At 40.3% G+C, this 13,316-nt stretch overlaps 1 protein-coding gene across 2 annotated transcripts in view; it reads right to left on the reverse strand.

Moving 5' to 3' along the window:
* Positions 1-12,723, reverse strand: part of mid2 (midline 2) — a 159,946-nt gene extending 147,223 nt beyond the window's left edge. For both annotated transcript variants that reach the window (XM_074674167.1, XM_074674168.1), the window contains exon 1: positions 12,333-12,723. The gene's annotated coding sequence lies outside the window, so the exon portion shown is untranslated. The remainder of the gene's footprint in view (positions 1-12,332) is intronic.
* Positions 12,724-13,316: the final 593 nt, after the last annotated feature.

Genomic DNA, 13,316 nt, shown 5'->3' on the forward strand with positions numbered 1-13,316 from the left:
TTATCGCATTGCCTGCAGGAGAAGAGATGAACGAGAATGCGTAAAATCTATATGGATATCAAAAGCTATCACAGGGAAAGCAGCCTTTAACCAATTCACATGTGGCTCCCCACACAGAAGGGAATCTCTAAAGAGGTGATTATATAGTCACACAGGCAGCGGTGCTGTGATAAAATTTTAACATAAAGGCTCTATTGCTCTATCTGGACCCATTCAAACGCAGTCATCAACACCATAGATTTGTTTTTCAGCACATCTGAAAGAAAGACAACACCCAGCCACATTCAGAGTGCTACACGGCCTTTTTTTCTGACACACAAAAACATTGCTGCTGGTATGAAAGCAAGTTTTATCTTAGATCATGTCCTCATTTCAACTGCAGAATGGTGGGGGGTTTCAGTGATGAGGTGGAGGGTGTGGGTTTGTGGGCTGCCGGCATTTTCCCAGGATGCTTACAACTGCTCCTGTTAGTGAGTTTTCTAAGAAAAGTTTCCTTTGTCGTTAGCCGAGGACTTTAACCTCAGGGCTGAAAAGACCACAGTGCAACTTTTAGAGTCTTTATTTTGTGTGTGAAAAACCTCAAGGTGGAGGAAAAAGGGCGAAACGCGCCGGAGATGATCCAGCTTCTAAGAGTAAGAGGGCTAGTTCAGAATCAGTCAAAGTCTGCTTGTATGATCACAGCTGACCCGATCAGCCCTTGGGGCTAGTTCGTGATTCAACAAGATCCTCTTCAGCCTATCAAGTTCTGTCACTCCTGGTTAACAACATTTCATCTTGTTTTGAATGTTCTACACAGATCAGAGTTTGGTATCAAAAGTACCAGAAACCGAACTTTTAACCTGCCTCCTCTAATTTATTTTTAATCAAGAGGTCATTTTTTTTCATTACAAGTGCCAAGACTTCTTTAAATAAAAGTGATTATCTGTCAAGTTCATCCCTCCAGTCCTGCTGAGATTTATCCGGCTTGATCATATAATCTAGAAGCTCGGCATTAAAGCTTTCAGCGCTATCAGGTTTGGCTTGAAAATCACTCTGAAAAGATGTCACCACAGGTTAGGGAGGTGGACTCTCTTTGCCCTGTATTTTCAAAGTAAAAGATCTATTTTAGTCTGCAGGTCACGCAATGCCAGCTCACTCTCCTCGCTCTTTGGCCCTCTGAATCATTCTCACGTCAGAATTTATGAACACAGTGGGGTAGATACATGATGAAATATAACACAGACTAAATCTATGAAAATTATGTCAGACCAGGTGCTTTCACAAGTTAAATTATAAATCAAGATTAATAAAATGATAAAAGATTTTTAAGATATCAGGCGACACTGTCCTTTAATGAGAGGTGTTACCTCTCTTGCTAAGATTCAGCCATACATAGGGGCTGTTGGTTATTCTTTAGGTCAGGGGGTCTGTGACAATTTTGGATGATTTGCCTTTTTTTTCAGGTAAATATTTCCAAATTTTTCAATTTTTCCCCATGTTGTTGCCTACAAACACACATCACTGGATATACGGAGGCCAAAGTTGTTATCTTTCAGGCAGAAATGAACACATCCGGCAAAACAGCAGCTCTCTTACACTGTACATAGGTTCACTCAGCATTCACTCCTAGCTCATCAAGAGACCTGCATTTGTTGCTCCTTTCTGCCAATCACACGGCAGCATGTTGTATACTGGCTCTGTCACATTACCCCCCAAAATAGCTCAATAATAAATGTACACTAACAGGGTAAGTTTATACATAGTGCTTAGGGTCCCTTCTCCATCTCACCTATAGTTAGGGAGTTTTTGGTATGAAAAATATTCAAGACCCCTGCTTTAGGGTAATTGTTAAATCTCTGAGGGTCACCATTTTATCAGTTTGCTAGGTAGCCCAGTAACAAGTTACGTGTCGTTTAAACCCAGAAATACAAATATGATGGATATTTTTTTAACCCAGGTTTTAAACAGTTGCAGATATTCAATGCAGCATGTTGTATTTTGAAACACATCTCTCTCTTTCACTTTTTAAATGTTAAAAAGTGTTTGATATACGCGGTGTAGATGTTCCTCCCACAGAATACACTAAAAGATGGATGTAGGTTACAGTGTCCCAAAAGTGAAGCCATGATCTTTTGAGCTCCTTTTATTGACTGGCTACAGTTAAAGTCCCTTACATATTGATTGATTGATTAAAGAAAATGAGATTTTTTTTTTAAGTTCATGACTTATTTCGATTAATAATCTGAGAAGTTTAGTTATACTTAGTTAATTCATTCAAATGGGGATTTATAAACTGTTGTGATCAGAAATCAGAAAATACTTTATTGATCTCTGAGGAGAATTTAAATTTCAGTTTTATCTCTTTCAAGAAACATAAAAAGACCGTGACATATAACATGAGGAGGACAGGATCTAAAAAAAAAGAAGGAAAAAATAAAATGTAACAAATACTTAAGACTTAAACTTCAAAATTACATGAAAGATTACATGTTATTTTGAAGTTTAATGGGTGTTAGTAGAAGGGGCAGATACAGCCCACACCAAGGTTCCAACTGTTTAAGACGTCAGTGCTCTGGAGGTGAAAAAATAGTTTTCGTTCATATCCTCCCTTTTTCAAATTAGGGTCCCCCTAAAAATTAACCCAATAAGACTCACATTAAAAAAACAACTGTTGTTGATGTTGATGAGCCTACTTCACTAACCAGACATCCCTAAGTGAGACGGGGAATTACAAAGTGGTGCACATGGCAGAAAAACTACAGTCACTTCAAATACATTTAGGCATCTGTAATTATGTTAGCATCATTATCTGGGTTACATTATCTGGGGATGCAGCATGCAGACTATGCCAATGACTCAAATGTCAGATTGCATTACAAAGCACACATAGTGCACTGCCCTGGTTCATCACCTTAACCATTGCTCACTGTTTGTTAAAATCATTAAAGTCAGTCAGTGCACATTAATGTAAATTCATGAGGCACAGTGATTAGAGCCACCACGGCCTCAGGAGATTCAGAAACGTGCCGGTTAAATGAGGAGGTTTTGTTGCTCAGTTGTTTTGCCAGCTCGCTGACTATGAGCTTAAGCAATTAGCTCAGGTCGTAGGAAAAAAAAAACAAAATGTGACCTTCTGATTTATCAGCGTTTGCTTGTAACAAATTATTTCTCCCTCCGTAAACCCAATAATTAACATACCCATCAACAGCAGAGGACACAAAACAGATAATCTGGCTGGAAAGTGGCAGCTGAGCGTGGAGAACGGATATGGCCTGCTAGGGATATGATTAGAAACTACAAAGGGAAGATTTAGATCATGATTATAGGCATGTGTGTATATGTGAGTGTGTCGAATGGATCTGAATATGAAGAGTGGGACCCACTAAGAGGCACAGAGGAGGAGACGGGGAAAGGGACACGCAGGAGGGGGAACTGAGCATGCTCATGCATGCATGTATGTGGAAATCCTTACATTGCAGTTTGTCGGTGGAGGTCAGACAGACGAGGAAAGCTTAGGAGTCATTTATCACAGAGAATTAAGGGAAGAAGATCTCACTGCTGCATCGTCTCCTCCCCTGCTGGGATTATAAGTAGAACAAGTGGTAACAGAGGACGAGCAGAGGTCGCTGTCATCTTTGATTCAGCTCCAACTCAAACGACCACAACCTCTACGCATGTAATTATGGGGTACTGAAATATCCCTACACAGCATTAACAGGCTTCACTGTTTAAATACATTTAAATATAATTATCACTCTTCACTCATGGGGTAGAAAAAAAAACAAGACTCAGCCTTGCAGGTATCTTTGAATATAACATGTCACACAGCGGTGAGGATATATTTTTAAAATTCTGGTGGCATCAAAGACACATTTGTGTTTGGCTTTGGAACCAAAAAGGAGTAAGCTTAATCCAAACAGCCAGAGTTGGAGGTTTGTTCTCAATATATGTAATATCAGAGCAAAAATACCTGTCTATCTGAAGCAATGAAACATCATTTTTGCAATAAAGCATGCAATCCCATGGGAAAAGGGGATTCACCATTTTATTGTGGACTTAAGTAAAGCAATCATCGGGTACACAAGCAGAGAAAAGTGAAACCTTTTTATGTCTTACTATACAGTTAACGGCCATAGATATTCATGGAAGTGGCTGTTGGTTGTTTTCTCTTGTGAGCAAACACTTGTAAGACAATTTGGGATAATTAAAAGCATCTTTGCCCATGGTATTGAAATACAAGGCTTCATAAAACCCCTTAATGCAATACATGTCAACTTGATCATGCAACCTTGCAGCCTCTAAAGCAGGGGTGGCCAACCTGCGGCTCGCGAGCCACATGTGGCTCTTTGCCTTTCTGTGTTCGGCTCTTCGATCCCTTCATAAAAATATATATAAAGTTATGAGTAGTGATGTGCCGATCAATCTAAAATATTGATATATTGATGCCAACATTGGGATCAGTGTTGATCAGTATTTGGGAGCACACATTGATACTTAAGTTTCAGTTTCTCTTCTCAAGTACAGATTTAAACACACAAACAAACACAATAAACCTCACTTTAAAATTTGGCAATGTATTGATTTTCATTTTATGTCATTTTGTTTATGTGTGAGAGGAAGTGTGTTTGTAAGACCACGTGTGTGATGTGGCTCTCCGTAGTACCACAGTCATTTTTGTGGCTCTTGGTCTCTGACTGGTTGGCCACCCCTGCTTTAAAGATATGAGATGAATTTGGTGATAATACAAACAGGGGCTATTTGTACAGGTGCAATGGAATCCATGAAAATTATGAATGCAATGTTATTTCGAATGGTGACAGTTTGTTATATATAGATGGACAATGTATAATTTAATGCAAAACATGTATTTATTTAAGTTTAACAGGTTATCAATTTGTCCATAAATTAGCCTTTCTGATATCATTTTAAGTGGAGGGTATTCCTCAAAAGATCAGTTTTGGAGCTTCTTTGAGGATTTTTTTATGTAGTTATAAAAATAGGCTGATACTAATAGTGGTGGTTCTCTTATGTGGCGTTTCCACTGACTCATCCTGCAACAGATCCCTAAAAAACCGAGACCCTTCCGTATGGGTGCCAGACTGAACCGATCCGCTCTCTGAAGGTGAAGCAACACACTGCAGACTGTTGATTGGTCAAAAGAATCGTCACTTACCCCGACAGCAGCTGCATTTCTCCTGGCAGCACACAGACTTCTCTGAAACGAAGCTTGATTGCACTTTGTAACAGAGAGCTACATGCCAATCACAGAGTGGACGAAATGCCGCATGTCTTCCATCTATGCTCTGTGTCGCGTTTTTCTTCTTTGTGGGATTTAATAGCGGGGTAAACTGCTACAGCGTCACACTATTGTTTAACGGCTGCGCCTACCATGAGAGGGCACAGTTTGCTGTGGAAACGCAAACCAGATCAGGCTTAACTGTACCAAACCGTCCCAAACTGTACTGAACCAACCCAGACTGCTTGGTGGAAACGCGGCTTTAGACTTTTTTAAGCCAAGCAGACAATCAGCATCACGATTGGCACTGTCATACAAGACAAACAGCACCCTGCAAGAACAAGATTTTTTCATTTGTTTATTTATTCATTTAAAAGGGAATATATATATATATATATATATATATATATATATATATATATATATATATATATATATATATATATATATATATATATAATTTAATTGTAAAGATTTTCTACTCTTTGAACATGGTAAACGTGGTAAATGGAGTCCGGATAAGATCTATGAGTTGAGACAAAAGGGGTACCACTTTGTATACAGGGGACAGCAAAATCAGTACAAATCAAAATTCTGCAAGAGCTTTGAGATGTGTCTTTTTACTGCAGAGTTTAGGGTTTTAATTTGGTGGTTCACTTGGAAAATGTGGACCTCATGGACTTGAAACATCAGGCTAAGAAAAGTTTGGTTAATGATCAGTTGTTGGACAAGGTGAATGTCTTAGACAGTCTGGGAACTATTTTGATAATTGGTCCAGGTTTTAAACAATTTTTTAAAGAGATGCAACCTCAGGACTATACTTCATAAAGTTTCCAGTAACAAAAAAGCTGACAAGGTAACCATTAAAAGGGTTAGGGCTAACTCTAACCCTACTTAGAGGTTGGTAATGAAGGCTTTTCATCTTAATTCAGACACCAAACGCTGCATTATGAAGCACAAACCATTAAGGGTCTTGACAAACTGGCTACTGCAGCACACAAAACAGCAGTTGTGAAAAGTGATCCTGCAATGTTAAATATCTGACCATTTGTCACTGTTTTTGCTTTCCTTCTTGGGATGAGGAGACAGGATGTCTTGGAGTGTATTTTTATGTGTGTGAGAGTAAATGTAAGCACATGTGCATGAAGGGCACTGAGGAGTCAGCCGTCTCCCAAAGGAGGAATTTAAAAAAAAAAAAAAAAAAAAGCCTCCCATGACCCGGCGTGATCTTGTCCCCTCATGCTTTAGTGGGGGATGTGTGTGAGAGCACGCATGTGTGTCAGTGCACACAAATGTGAGCACACGCTGTTTTGGGGATTTACTAACGGCTGTCCCTCCTGAGAACAGGACTGCACACCCACCGATGGCTCATAGCTCTAATCTGACTGACAGCTTGGTCCAGCTCTGAGCCAAGAAAACAGCCCACCAGCAAGGCCTGAATACCTGCCGGCTGAAGAATCTTATCTACCATGGGATGATAGAGGAGAAGCTGCTCTATTCCCTGGCAAATTCTGATCAGCCTGTCTCACTCCCTGCTCCTTTGCCTGTCTGCTTGCTGTTTGTCAGCACAACACTGCGAGACCTACACTTCTCTGGACTCAGCTGGATGTGACAGTTTTGACAGGCTGTCTCAGCAACTCACTAAAAGGCTGGGATGACACTGTCATAGTACCCTTCTGCAGGCACTCTGAGGGAACACCTTTCACCCCTTATGCTTTATTTTTCACGTGATCTGAACAGACATTTAAATGTGTGAGTTATTTTTCAAGAGAAACGAAACAATCGTAAGAGGTTCCTGGTTTCTAAAGCTGGTACAGTACTGATATATTTGAACCAGCAAACAAATATGATCATACACTGTAAGCAACTAACTCTTTATTGATGAGATCTGACTGATATTATAAATCAAAAACTAGGAATTCTTACTTCAAGCTTAACACCCAGAGTTTAGCATAGCTAGCGCTGGTAGTTAGGCTGGGACGACATGCTATTCTTGCATTTTGATTCTATTATGGTTTTTAGGGTGCCGATTTGATCTGAATTGCCATTCTTTAATATTTACAATTTTTGCAATTTTTAGTTTGCTTTTTTAACACAAGACCGTGTAGTGTTATATCAGGAGACAAAATTTCCCATTAAATGCACATCACATGAGTCAGAGAGAAACATTTCACCCTCTGCTGGAGAAAAGTGGTAATTTTTTCCAATCCAGTTTATAAACGAAGACTGAAAATGAAGAATTTGAATTGAAAAAAAGAAATCAATTTTTTGACTAAGAATACCGATTTTTAAATTGTCAAACAAAAAAATCCCAATATTTTGATTTTTTTTTCCTCCCACCCCTACTGGTAGTATCTTGGCTCATGGTACGTCTGTTGTCTGTTTGCCAAAGATTGATACAGAATAAACTATTAGACATTATATAGTTTTAATTTGTGTTTCTCCAACTTGAATTCTCCAAACTTTGAATTTACATAAAGATTAAATCTTTCAAGGGTGGGTCAAGACAACATAACTCCAGCTAAAGTTTCACTGTCAGCTCACTGTGCCTCTCTGCTGCTAGGAAACAGCTGTTGTTGGCAGCCATAGCTTGGATTGCAGCACAGCAGAAATGTTTTGACTAGGAGGAGAATCAGTCTTTTTCAGAAATTCAATAAAATATAGTGTGTTTACTAGTTGACTCTGAAATATCTGAGAGGCTACCACAGTTCTGGCAGTACCAGAGCTAAATTTTGTCCGACAGCGATATCCGATATTAATATTGCTGGTATGGCTGACAACTGATATTTACTGATATCAATACTGGTTAAAAAAAAAAAAAAAAAAAAACAATCTGAGATGATGTGCCAAGTCAGTTCAGAGAGAAAGAACAGCGCAATCGTGAGATCAGACGACCTTGGAGAAGATCAATGGATGGAGCGCCCAAGATAAATGCGATCTGTTTTGTCTGTTTTTTTGGATTGAAAATAGGAAGAAACGTGAAAGAAAAGAGTCCACTCTTCTTAAGTAGTTTTGGTTTTTACATAATCACAAAAAGCAATATCATTTGGGTCTTGAAAGATCATTCAAGATGCTCCGAAAATGCTCCACTTTTACACATCGGCCGATGCTGATATGTTAAAAAAATGACTAACACCAGCTGATACCCCTAATCAGAGCCATTTCAAAAAGCTAGTGAAACACCTCTTATAATTTCAGTAAACACCCTTTAACAGAATAAAAATGATCATTTAGTTAGTTAAAATCAAACTGTTTCATCAAAAGTTGATATGACTGAGGATTGAGTCACTGTTGCTGTGTACACGACTAATAAGTCAAAACTACAAGAAACTCCTGCCACGTCAGTGACAACACCCCCACATGCCATCTGTCTGGTTTCTTCCGCCTTTAGTGAACACATTTAGCAAAGATGCCCACTCATCAATCAGCAGGGCTGTTCCACATGCCATCCAACACAGCTTGAACTAGAGGACCCTCATAATTGAATATTAAACCCCTGAAGAGTGGCAAGACAAACTGCAGAGATTCCGACTGGAGGCTGGGACGTGATGCCGCTGAGGCTCTGGCAGAGAAACGTGTGGTGCTCTTCATTTCAGTGTCAGTCACATCCTGCCCACCCTGAGGTTTTTCTGTCACACTGTTGTAATTTCAATCTTTTTGGATAAGAAATATATCTGCAGACACACATGCACACTCGCAAAGGGGGCCACAGATGCAAGCAGGCATGGATGAACTTGGCACACATGTAGGCAAACACAGCTGGCCTTAAATAAATGGTGCAAGTGAAGGAAGAGTTTGAAGGCTGAGATTTATCCAGTTAAATCAAGGCACATTTTTGGTCCCTTGTCTAGTACAGCTTGCTGAAGGTTAACACAGGCTCTGCGTAGTCTAAAGATTAAGACACAACCTGTAACTCTGACAAACGAAACTATAATTCTTCTAGTTAAGAATGAAATGTGTAATCAAAGGAAAGGCAAAAAATTGACAAAAGAGGAAATTACATTCATACAAATGAATTTGTCACAATAATACTCAGAGAGACTGTCTACTAATCATCCCCAAAGGTGATCAACACACACAAAGTATCCATGAATCTCTAAAAAACCCTAACTGTCTTTGCAGCTCATCTTTGCTCTTTCATATTAAATGTATTTTGTGTTGGAACTGGGAGGACACCTCTTAGCACAGTGAGATATGACACCATACCTGACACTATATTTACGAAAATGACAATGTCACGGTAAAACGTTTCTTTGATGATTGCAAAATAACTGAATTGTAAATTGGCACAATATCAAATGAGCTAAAATATATAAAACTTCCCTGAATGAGAAAGTTCAGGATCATTATCAGTATCATTAGCGCCTCCACAAGGGGTCATGAAGTACTGATGCTGTGTGTTGTATTGGAAGGAAATCTGTTTAGTGTCACTTTGTTTCCAAGTGAAATTAAAAAAGAAATAAAAAAAAGTTGGACTGGTTAATAGCTTGCAAATATGTGTCATGATAATAAATCCACAATCAAAGAATTGTGATATCAATATTTTGTAATGTGACCTACTCCTCTCTGGCCGTCACGACTCAACAACAATACAAATCAAATCAACCTGACCAAAACAAGTTTCACAGTGAAGTCCTTTTCTTTTACAGGAAGCTCTTTTATCCTTCAACCAACTCGAGTAAAGCTGAGACGACACGCCAAGTCCCCTGCTGCTTCGAGAGGCTCCCCGTGAAATCACAGCCAAGAGGCCGACTCTCTGAGAAATGCCTCATCCAGACAGACACTGGCATCAACTGCTGACAGACAGATCAGAATAAAAACACGTCTGTGATGGGTGTCCTTTCTGGCTAACTGATTTGCATGGATGAAACGATAAAATTGTGGGGGAAACCTCCAAAAGAACAAAAGAAACTGGTCATGTTCTTTGTGTGTTTTGACAAACGTGTACAACAAGAAACTCAGATGAAGACGTCTCCTGTGTTTTTTCTGAATGATCTGTACAACAGAATCTCTCACACTCATAAAAGCTGAAATAGAAGTCAGTGAGGATGGAAAGGGATGCTGTGATTTAATGACAGGAGGACACATTTCAATTAAGCATATTTATTAGAAGGGTTGTGAAGTTTCTCTAAATGTAGGTCAGTTTCATCTGTAGCATTTTAATACTGCATGGAGACCTAACTATGAATCTCTTCAAATTTGACTTAATCCTACCAGGGTTGTTGCCCTGGACGAGAGTCTTTAAGGTTTCAGAAGTCAGAGTATCAAAAGAGAATTTATTTTTAATACATTCTGATATGTTTCTATGATTATAAGCACTAAAAAATTATGAATATGGATGCATTCAGACCCTGCTGAAATAGCTGGGAGGTGAAATATTTGGCTGACCAGTTTTTGGCGTGCAAAGCAACGTTTTCAGTAAATAAAAAATTGCAAACGGAGACACTGAAGTGCTTCTGGCTGCAGAGTCAACAACCAGTTATCCCATTGTACAGTACAGTATGTGTTCACATCTATTCCTGGAAATCACTGCAGCTGCAGCATCAACACAGTGCCAACCCTGTGACACAGCTGTAACCACCCCAGCAGGTCGATGCTGTCACCCTGTCGTTCCCTTTGAAGAAAGGCACTGCTCTTAGCATTACAATGTCTTAATAATTATCATCTAGGGATGCAGCGAGGGAGGGAGAGAGACAAAGACAGGCATGGATAGTGTGGGAGAGTAGGCAGCACCCTGTAGATGCATGATGAACGAGGGTGTCAACTGCACCCACCCAATGAGAAGCACTGTCTCAGATAGGGTCAGGCCCTGTGTGCCGAGACCTGTCTCATTAACCACAATGATCATGCATTAACGAGGAAACTGTGGAGGAAGAGGAGAATAAATCCTCCTCTAAAGATGGAGACTGATTCACAATCTTCAGATTGTCATTATCATTTCAGAAAATTTAATGAAGTCCACTACTGGCCAGCATGGCTCTGACAGAACCTCACATTCTTTGACTGCAAGATAATGGTGCTAAATCACGATAAGACAAGATTATAATAAGAAATCCAAGTCAAGGCAAGTCATTTGAGGAAAACATTTCATTCCCTGAATGCCTCAAACTGTACATTTGGAGAAAAGGGACTGGCTCCTGCCCCTTTGCTCTGCATTGTTTTGGTGTCCTGCATTATTGATGCCAAGGAGCTGACATTTAACACTCTGCTTTTCTGAAGCCAAAGCCTCCACTGTCACCTGCATGACTGTGTTCACAATAACCAAACTGAAAAACTGTCAGAACCTCAACTTGATCCCTGAAGGGGCAATGTATGGGTGGTATTATTATTGTAAATGAGTTTATAATGACTTTCTTTACAATGTAGGGAGACCTACAGTGCTGCTACACCACTGACGTCCAGTTTTCTCCTCAGAAATTCACAGAAGAACATTTTTTTCCCTCTAAGACAACTGCATGCTGATGTAAAAATACAAATACACTCAAAGTCTCTCAATAGCATGACTGACTGTTACTCTGCTAGGCATAAGGGGCGTGGCTGGGAGTCAGCTCAGGTCACTCCCTATACTCTATAGTACTACTCCACTACCACACAATGACGGAGTCGATGCTTGTAGGAAAATCTTTCAGCAAGCCTCAAAATCTTCGACAGCCTCCCCGTATGCCATGTAAACATCTCACTAAGCAAAGTAAACCTTACAGCAAAATCCCCCAGATAAGGCACACAGTCAGTCTATTAGCAAGCATAGTTGAATCTCTCTCATGCAGCTTTGAACACGCACTCGGAAGCCTCTTTTGAAATAAAGATAAAGGCATAAATATTAAGTCCGTGATGTAGAGCTGACGCACGGAGAAACAGATGGGCACCTTTGCTCTCTCTTATTTTTTCTGTGTTTTCCAAATCTGCCTCACACTCGTTGTTTTCATCTTGCGTGATTCTGTGCAAGCAAACAAAGCTTCCCATACACGCGTAAACAGCTGATACGCTTCATTATCCTATTACAATCCTCATGCTGGACCGCGTTTCGCAGCGCACGAGCTGACAGTGTTTCTGTTTAGCTAGCGTGCACGTTACTGTGCCTACTTCGTCAAAAAGCACTGAAAGAAGCACAACCTACCTCTGTTCTTCGTGACAGCTGTTCCGCGTGACGACTCAAAGCCGCGGCTTGAAACAATGTGGCGCTCGCTGGAAAGATCACAGTTTGTGGGCGCAGAAGTTTTGACGAGTCAGTGACAGAGAGATCACACACAGTGTCAGTGCCTGACGGCTCCGTGGATCACACAGCGCTGTGGAGTGATTTCGACAACGCCCCAAAACAACACTGATCTGCTTGATTCGCCGCTGGACCACAAACGTGTGCTCAAGATGTTGCTGTCCAACTCCGCTGTGCGCAACGGCGCGCGCTCCCACTCTCCCTACGCGGTCCCCAATCTAAACGCTCCCAAAGGACACGTGACCAACCCACTGGGGACGGGAATAGATCTCGTCCCCTCAACAGCAGCAGCCGGGATCGGTTACATCGCTCCTCCAGTGCCCGCGCAACCAACCCGAGCTGTGTGCCCACACCTCCCCTGTGTCCTTACGGTGTCGCTGTCATTTGTTTTCTCCCAGAGGTCTAGAATCAGCTTCAACGGTACTGATTTTAAATCATTTCTAAGTAAGCTGCTCCTCAAACGAGAACTGCTTTAGAAACAGCTTATTTTAAATGTCCGATTTCAAAACAGACACAAGTACTTGTTAGATATTGTCCAAATTAATGTTTAAATCACTTAGACCAAAAACATTCCACCCCTAAGTCCACATTTGGTCCTACCTTTTTAACTGAATCTTAAAAGTTCAAGTAAGGTATTTCTAGCACTTCTTCCAGAGATAAACATAGTTTCAGTTATGGGTACTAAAGGGACATTTTCAGGGTTGTTTAAGTTGTCTGCTGACCCTGACCCAATCACACCCACATTCACAGTATTTGAGCAAAGAGAGATTTTCAGGGTTGAAACCAATAGTGGACATGGATTTGTTATTGCATTGATAAATACACAAGGTTTGTGTGGAAGAATAAGAGAAAAACCTTAGATTGTAAAATAAATGGTCTACATGATGT

The sequence above is a fragment of the Halichoeres trimaculatus genome, unplaced genomic scaffold (genome assembly GCF_033239565.1).
Source record: "Halichoeres trimaculatus isolate MK-OKI-2021-1 unplaced genomic scaffold, fHalTri1.1 fHalTri1_scaffold_7, whole genome shotgun sequence".
NCBI lineage: Eukaryota > Metazoa > Chordata > Actinopteri > Labriformes > Labridae > Halichoeres > Halichoeres trimaculatus.